Source organism: Portunus trituberculatus, chromosome 4, assembly GCF_017591435.1.
Source record: "Portunus trituberculatus isolate SZX2019 chromosome 4, ASM1759143v1, whole genome shotgun sequence".
NCBI classification, from domain to species: Eukaryota; Metazoa; Arthropoda; class Malacostraca; order Decapoda; family Portunidae; genus Portunus; species Portunus trituberculatus.
This window is the reverse complement of record NC_059258.1, coordinates 7,664,268-7,673,221: the sequence shown is the minus strand read 5'-3', so window position 1 is coordinate 7,673,221 and position 8,954 is coordinate 7,664,268. Positions and strand designations below refer to the sequence as shown.

At 37.8% G+C, this 8,954-nt stretch overlaps 1 long non-coding RNA gene across 1 annotated transcript; it reads right to left on the bottom strand.

Moving 5' to 3' along the window:
* Positions 1-4,766: 4,766 nt before the first annotated feature.
* Positions 4,767-6,463, bottom strand: LOC123510830. Its single transcript, XR_006676612.1, has 3 exons — positions 5,943-6,463; positions 5,075-5,146; positions 4,767-4,840 (listed from the first exon to the last, which is right to left on the bottom strand). It is a non-coding gene; the product is annotated as an uncharacterized LOC123510830 (long non-coding RNA).
* Positions 6,464-8,954: the final 2,491 nt, after the last annotated feature.

The window sequence follows — 8,954 nt, the reverse complement described above, 5'->3', positions numbered from 1 at the left end:
ACTTCGCGCTGCCATTCATTCACTCGGTGTATTACACTATTCAAGAATGGTAACACACCATTTACTTCCTCCTCCACCGTAAACTGTATGTGTTCGTTCACTTCGTTGTGGCTACGAAACTTGCCGTTAACGTTGGTATCTGCTGGCAATATCACTAACAAACACGTCGTCCACGAAACGATACCATGACGATTCATCCCCCCATTACACGTACTAAACTGTCATTTTCCAGTAACTCCATGCAGAAGGGAAGCCATAACTGCACTGAGGGGGAAACCCGTGGCTAAACCTCTGTGTTGCACATATTCTTGTTCACCGAACGCAAAGCACACAGCGACACTAATTTCACATAATCCGCGGGAAAAGGCAGATTATGTGAAATTGGTGGGTGATTCATATCATATTTTTATTTCTTGGTATAGTTCTTGTGTTAGATTTTAGTCTATTATTTGCCTGTCAGTAAGTCCATTATGTGGTCTTTCAAGTCTTCCCAGTAGGCTTTGGCAGGGTTATACCGTTATGGGAAAGATATTTTTATGGCTTGGGTAGTTATGGTTAAGATAAATAGGAATGTGATCAGATGAAATGACTGGACCTTGTTCAATGAGGTGGTTATAGTATTTATTTTTGGTTGCAAGAATGGTGTCAGTTGTGTTAAGAGCGTTATGGTTGATAAATGTTGGAAAGTTAGGTCCTATGTGGCAAAGTTTGTTGTCTTAATATGCATATTCTTTTCCCACAGTATTATTGCTGTTATGTCCGAGAGACTGATGCTTGGCACTAAAATCCACTATTATATAAGTTGGCTCGTGGTGGGAACTTAATCTGTGATAGTGGCATATGACCATGAATGTAGTGGCAGAGGGCGTCGGTTAAGGCTCCACAACGGCAGCTATAGAGCTGTTGGACGCGTAGGCCCAGCCTCAGTGCGACATTTACTCGCACGGGGAGGAGGATGCCGAGGCTCTCAAAGGGGATAGCTGAGAGCCAGGCTCCGAGCCAACCGCGGAGGAACACAGTACACTAACTAAGAAGTAGACGCAGATGATGCCTTAAATTCACTACCGTAGCAGCAAACTCTCCTACCGCTCTGGTTGATGATGTCACTATGTAAGGCTCGTGCTTAAAGACAACATACAGAAAATATAAGGATATCATAATATGAAGAGTTTTCTCATATCTAAAAGTTAGTATTTGTGGATTTAAGAGTAAGACAAATGTATATTTTTTTACTGGACAGGTAATTTTCCATATCATCGCAATTTAATAAAGATATTAATAACAAAACTAAGGTCTGTCAGCTGACGAATGGGCTTCAGCCTGACAAATGGCTTATGCTGTGCCATATTATAATCTCTCACACTCCACACACTTTCTAACATCATTAAATGTAAGCATAGATGAGCATTAAAAACATTAAATGTGTATAAATACAAAATACAAGTGATAACTGTACAGTATTTTCGAACTAAATACAGATTTGATATGTAATCAAGATTTTCCCCTTTCTTTCTTGATAATACATGTTCTTATCCATTTCTTTGTCTGCATCCAGGATGAGCAAGAACTACCATCTATTTTTTCCCCAACCCTTGAATGACTAGTAATAATAACATGGGCCATGTAGCAGAAATAAACCCACAAGACTCATTCTGATGGGGCAGTGATTACCCCTTCAAAGTCACCACTAGGCCTAATACTCATACTAATTACTATTACAGGTAAAGGAAGCAACAGAGTGATTATGTATCTGTTTATTACAACACAATAAAAAAAATACTACAACAATACAAAACTCCTAGAATGCATCCATACACACACATAAAGAAATACCTTTTATCATTGCACATGTACAACACAATACAAAAAAAATACTACAAAAATACAAAACTCCTAGAATGCATCCATACACACGCATTAAGAAATACCTTTTATCATTGCACATGTAAAAATATGTAAAAATTAATAGCAAACTTTTTGTACTTTGGATTGCAAAATACTTATGTACATTATATCATAAGGTACTTAATACTGGCAGGAACTGTGCATCTTGCACTTAGGTTGTACCTACATTACATCACAAAGTATAATATGGTTATGACCATTATGGCAAACATTAATAGCACCACATTGTCAATAATTTGCATCCTTATCAATACACTTTGGTACATTGTATCACAAAGTATAATATGGTTATGACCATTATGGCAAACATACTAATAGCACCACAATGACAATAATTTGCATCCTTATCAATACACTTAGGTAAATTGTATCACAAAGTATAATATGACTATGGCCATTATGGCAAACATACTAATAGCACCACAATGACAATAATTTGCATCCTTATCAATACACTTAGGTACATTGTATCACAAAGTATAATATGACTATAACCATTATGGCAAACATACTAATAGCACCACAATGTCAATACTGTAGTGTAGTTTGTATCATCATCAATACACTTAGGTACATTATATCACAAAGTATAATATGAACTTATAATGTACTTACCCACATTACTGCACATACTGTATCACAAGGGTGTTAATGTATTGCACTCACTGTATCTTAGTTGACTATTTTCTTCATTTTCTGACATTTTTTTTCTGATGACGAGGTCGCTGTGCGACTGAAACAGGATAACCTAGATGGGCCCTGGTGGCCCTTTGTTATCCTATTATTTATGTTATGTTATGTTATGTTATGTTATATGGTCTTTTGTAATGACAACTTTTGATTCAATTCCCTTACTCTAAAATGTATCCTACATCTAAAGTAGAACTGAATTACATCTTGTGGAATATCTTGAACATGTTCTGCAAGTTTAACCAGCCACATTAAAGCTTGACTTTCCTCACAAAGCTGGTCACTGTGTCTTTTCCTAAAGATTTCTTCCAGTTTTACAAAACTATCTGAAAATTTGTCGTTCATGTGTTGCAGTCCTCCCCAATCTTTGCAGCCAACCCAGTTGTCTTTTTTCTCCAAAGACAATAACCATGGATACTTGTGCTTGTATTTTGCAGCTACCCAACCAAGAACATATTCAAACCCATCAGTTTCCTCGTTTGGCATTGTAAAATCAGCAAAATCCAAATTTAAGTCTCCAATGCAGTCCTTTTCTTTCAAAGTTTCATTAGTTAGATCATTTTCACAGGAAACATCTATGTCCATGGGTTCAGTGTCTCTCTTCTTAACAGGAGAGCTACATTTTTTGAACTCCTTGATGCCTTCAACTAGAAAAGAGTTACTTCTAAAGGCCACTGTATTGGGATTAACCGACACCAGGACATGCTTTCTGCGGAGAATGAATTGTCTCATCCTGTATTTAAAACTGATGGGGTCAGGATGATCGTAAGCTCTTCCCATCTGCCGCAGAATACCAAAGGTCTCCTCTAAATCATCTTGATTTAACCTTCGGGTTAGCAAATACTTAATAGAATACTGGTAAATAGAATACTAGTTTACCATGTCAGCAAAAAGGTTTATTAACGACTTTTATGATACAACAATACCAGTCTGAAATGGAAACACCTTGCCTTTGCACGTTGCCTTCTCAGACACATCAATGATTTGATTTAACACAAGTAGTTGAGAAGAAGAGGAAGTATAAGCACACTGTAGTGCTTACTTTTACTTTTACTTTTGAAGAGTTCATGATGTCGAACCACTTGTCAACTAATCCAATGAGTTTGTGGGTTGCATGTTAGGTTTTTGCTTGTACTACTCCCTTTTCACTCAAATACTGTATAGTCTTTTCCATGGATTCAGACATCAACTGAGCCGCTACCTTCACTTTTTGTCGTGCTGGTCCTTTGACTTCCAAATTGGCTATAGACACTTTCGGTGTTAATTTTAAGTCTCCCTTCTGATACTGAATGACCTCATATAGAGGATGTGAATTAGCAAATCCAAATGATGTGGTGATGCCATGATCAAGAAGATTATTTCTGACAAGTTTTAACATGTGGGGAGGGTTTGCAAACACATGAACACTTCTCTCTTGATAGACAGGATGATCAAAGTGTGGTTTTGTCATACTAATACCAAGGGATTTAAGCAACCCTTGATTAGACCCCGACATATCACAAACAATTCCATGCACTGGATAGCCTGCTTTTTCTGTTTCACTGATGTCAAATAATAAAACTTTAGTAAGTTTAGTATCATACCCATAAAACAGGGGTTGTCTCCAGTTGTATAAAATTCCTTGCGCCATAACCACTTGTACGTAATTATGGGGTTTGTAGATGGTGTCGGCAGCTCTGTCATAGCAGTACTTTGATTAAATTTTCATTTCATCAAAGGAAAGAGTACAAGTCTTCTGTCCTGAAGTGTATGACCCACTTTGCTGTGCCATCATACGTAAAACTGAGTTGAGGAAGCCAATCAATCAAGAATTACTTATTTTGTACTGATTTTGGAAATGGTGAAATAAACCTTGCCGGTCTTCCCGGGATTCGAAAACATGCGGGGCATCACCCCGTGACCTCGAGAATACAAGGGGAGATCTCTAGCAATGAGCCAATAGAACTATTCCTCTGGTTCAGAGTTCTAGAGTTAACCTAATGTTACGGTCGTGCTCTCAGCACAATTGTATACAGTACAGTACTACGTACATAAGAATATTGTACTACAGTGAATTGATTTGTAGATTAACCAGTGTCAAAGGAATCTAAACCTTTCTTACCTCTTATTAGAAAATCTAAGTCACTGTAATAATGGTGACTTGGTCCACCTGCTGCCTTTTTGTTCTCCCAATCACATGGTGTTGATGGTGCTGTGTTCTCCCGATCACATATTTCTTGGCCACTCCCCAGGTCACAACTATCACCTGAAAAATTGATGCATATCAGTGCTTGAAATATTATATCGATCATTGCACAGTGATTTGATGGTCAAGTGCATTATGAATATGCCACATGATGCATTTTTCAACCGACTAAGAAATTATTCATTTTCTGAAAAAATGTACCGAGTTAACCCGTTCTGTTCGACAGACCTTAAAATTACCACCCCATATTAAGTTAGTTGATATTATAATGTATTCAAAGAGTTAAATACTTACCTTGAGTGGATAAAATATATTGAATCATCTTTCTCAGCTTCCTTTTTTCAGCTCGATTATGGCGGCTGGATTCTGAAAACACAGACGAAAATAAATTGTTGGCAAGCATTTCCCAAAATTCTGAGCCTCTCCCCCATAATGAGTAAGGTTTTCTCCCATGTTTTCAATATCATAAACCTCACAAAAACTTATTTGCCCAAGAAATAATGGGGTCTCAATTTCAACTCTAACAAAAGTGTAGTGATACAATGCCAGCGTGGCTCTACTGAGTGGCCTGCAGTGGGTTCTCTTCAACACTATCACATAGACAATTCTGACCTGTCCATGGTTGATGTCCATAGAGATCTGGGAATCTTAGTTGATAATACCTTAAAAGAATACCTTAAATACCTTAAAGAAGGCTGCAGGATTGGCTAATAATTTACTTAAGTCCACTCTTTGTTGTTCTAGTGACTTTATGGTAGCTATCCTTAAGTTAAAATCCAAATTTACTAGGCTTTTTAGTTTTTACCCAAACAAAATGCACATTTTAACACTGAGTAATCATATTTAAAGCCTATCTTGATTCTACAATTAAACCTAGCCAAGAATTTATAGAGTTAGGAGTAGAGGGTGCACCACATGACTGAGACTATATTAAGACATTAAAACCTGAGTAAACTTGACCTAATCTAACCTAACCTTGATATTTAAGATAGGCTGTATTGGTTGAAACTGCAAATTTACCGCTTAATCTAAGTTAGCTTAAATTTGAGTAGGTTCTTCTAATACCCTAACATAGGCTCAGTCAGGTGGTGCACCCATACTACTGTACAAAATAAATTCTTTATTGATTGCTGATTCACATAACTTAATTTAGTTCTCTTACCTTTTAGAGCTGAAGTTAGGTCAATCCCATTCTGTTGGTATCCTTTCCGTGAAGGCAGATACTGATCAGGCACTGCATTTTCTTTTGAATTTCGCCAATTCCGTGGAATTGTGCAATTCAAAAGTTCACTTTTCAGATTCCTTCGAATCTGGGCTTTGCTGAAGTGAGTCGCACAAATTACTGCGTTTTTCTATTGATCTTATCTGATCGGCAACACTTGTGGACCCACTGTTCTGCAAGGCTATCATCCTTCGGAAATTTGTAATATCTAAGGTCTGTATCCTTTCCTGGAGTACATCCATACACTGCACACACTCTCGCCTTGCCCATATCACCAAAAAAAAGTAGCACTTAAGCCCATAAGTATAGTAACCTGATAAATATCTGCCAACACTTCCAGGACAACCGACTCACTCGCACCACAAGCCACCACAATAAACACTAGTGACGTCATAGTGTCCGCCAGTCAGCTGATGGTTCAAATAATGCTTGCCGTGCGTCTACTTCCTTAGTTAGTGTACTGTGGTGGGTGGAGATATTTGGGTGTGTCTCCTTTCACGTAGCCCCTGTTCACCTAGCAGTGAGTAGGTACGGGATGTAAATTGAGGAGTTGTGACCTTGTTGTCCCGGTGTGTGTGTGTGCCTGGTCTCAGGCTCATCCGAAGATCGGAAACAATGAGCTCTGAGCTCGTTCCGTAGGGTAACGTCTGGCTGTCTCGTCAGAGACTGCAGCAGATCAAACAGTGAATTACACACACACACACACACACACACACACACACACACACACACATATATATATATATATATATATATATATATATATATATATATATATATATATATATATATATATATATAACACATAAATAAATACAACAATAAAGAACCCAACTTAATACATAACAATAATACTTATCATATATGGAGGCAATGTTGAAAAAACGGGACGAGGGGAAGTGATACTTATGAGGTGTCACAGTCGTGAAGTGCTGGGTGAGGTGGATCCCACGGTAGTCCAAGAGGCGTTGTGTTCACTGGTTGAGGCCTTGACCTCGACTGACTTCCAGAAATCAGGGAGCTCGCTTAACACTTCCGTTTGAGTCGAATGGGGCCGCGTGAATCCAACTTCGGGACAGTAGCGGGGCTTCATGAGACGGTGACGTGGAAGGTTCATGAGACAGTAACATGGAGGGAAGGTGGAGAGGTGGCGAACGAGGTAGCAAGCGGAGGAGGTGATGGTATACAGTGCAGTATGTTACGGGCGGGCCGTAACATTATCCATACATTCTTGAATCTTGATAAACTTGTTATTTCATGACACTGTTTGGAAATAACAGAAATTTTGGGACGTAAGCTATGGTGTAAGATGAAAAAAAAAATCTAGCTGATGAGTGTCCGTCAAGCTTCAAGCGTCAACTATCAACACAGGCGGAACGGAAGCCTATTGCCATGGTAACTCTCTCCTCAAATCGCTTTTAATGCAGCCACTCAAATTCACCCGCCTTGGGGTAGAATCCACGAAACTTTAACGACACGCTACTGACCTGCGAGCATATCCATACCGAAAATCAAGGTAAAGAGACACCTGCCGAAACGATTATTACTTCCAGTGAAGTCTAATAGTACTGGTTCAGGTGGTGCTGTGAACTTAGGCTACCATTAAAGACAGCTATGACCTCACTGAATGTTTCCCTTTGTCTCACAACACATGGGGGCACTCACAGACTGTCCTCTAAAGACAACTCTCTTCCTTCACACAAAATGATATGCATTTATTTACACATACATTCCTAATGCAAAATTTAAATAAAAAAAAAAAGACTCCAAACCATCCCTGGAGTTCCCTTCAGAGTGTATTTCTATGTAACTTCTTTGGGGACCGACACTTCAGTGGGTTACCCTTGATCAGTGTTCTCTCTGGCATAAAACATATATATATATATATATATATATATATATATATATATATATATATATATATATATATATATATATATATATATATATATACGATGACATCATACCCACGCATGCTCTTCCTCTGTGCCTTCGTCTTCGGTGGGGCAGCCATCTTCAGAGCACGGTGTGAATTGGAGCTAATAGGCCGGTGTCCTGGGGGAACTGGCGACAAATCACGAGCTGTTACACTCGTCACTTTGATTCTGGCGACAACGTTCTCGTGCGTAGCTGCCAGACGTATGTAAAAAAACAATTGCAACTAAGTATTCTAGGTTTTGGCTCGTTCGATGTCGTTTGTAGCAAGTACGATATCGTATCTCTCTATAACGTCATCTTACGTTATCGAACACCTGATGAAATAGCTTTGCTTGTCGTGAATCTCTTCAGTTGAATGCAGCGCTTAATTGTCGTAATGCTTCTACGATGTTCTGTGACAACAAGGACATCATACGACATCTCTACGTTAACGTATGACTTAAGACAAATTACAACAGGCCAAAAACCGTTGAAATAACGTCATTGCTGCCAGCGACAGCTCTCTCTACAACCATCTGGGGCATCGTAGTTAGCTGTGATTATATATATATATATATATATATATATATATATATATATATATATATATATATATATATATATGATATGATATGATATGATATGTATATATATATATATATATATATATATATATATATATATATATATATATATATATATATATATATATATATATATATATATATATATATATCATAGACAATGGGCACTTAACATGTCTCAGAGGGTTACGCGCAACGGTCTGTCACGTAGGTGGGCAAAATTTTCTACTTTGTCTACTCTTTCATATTTTGGGTCATATATAATTCCATACTTTATTTAGTACATTTTAGCTCACCGTTATATTCAGGAATGCTTACTGAATCTAAACATCACATTATAACTCTTGCAAATAGATAATTAACGGAAACATGATGAGTTAAAGTGAAAAAATAGGGTGTGCATTATTTATATTCCTTTTAGTTTTATCCAACAATTCGTAATAACTTAGCA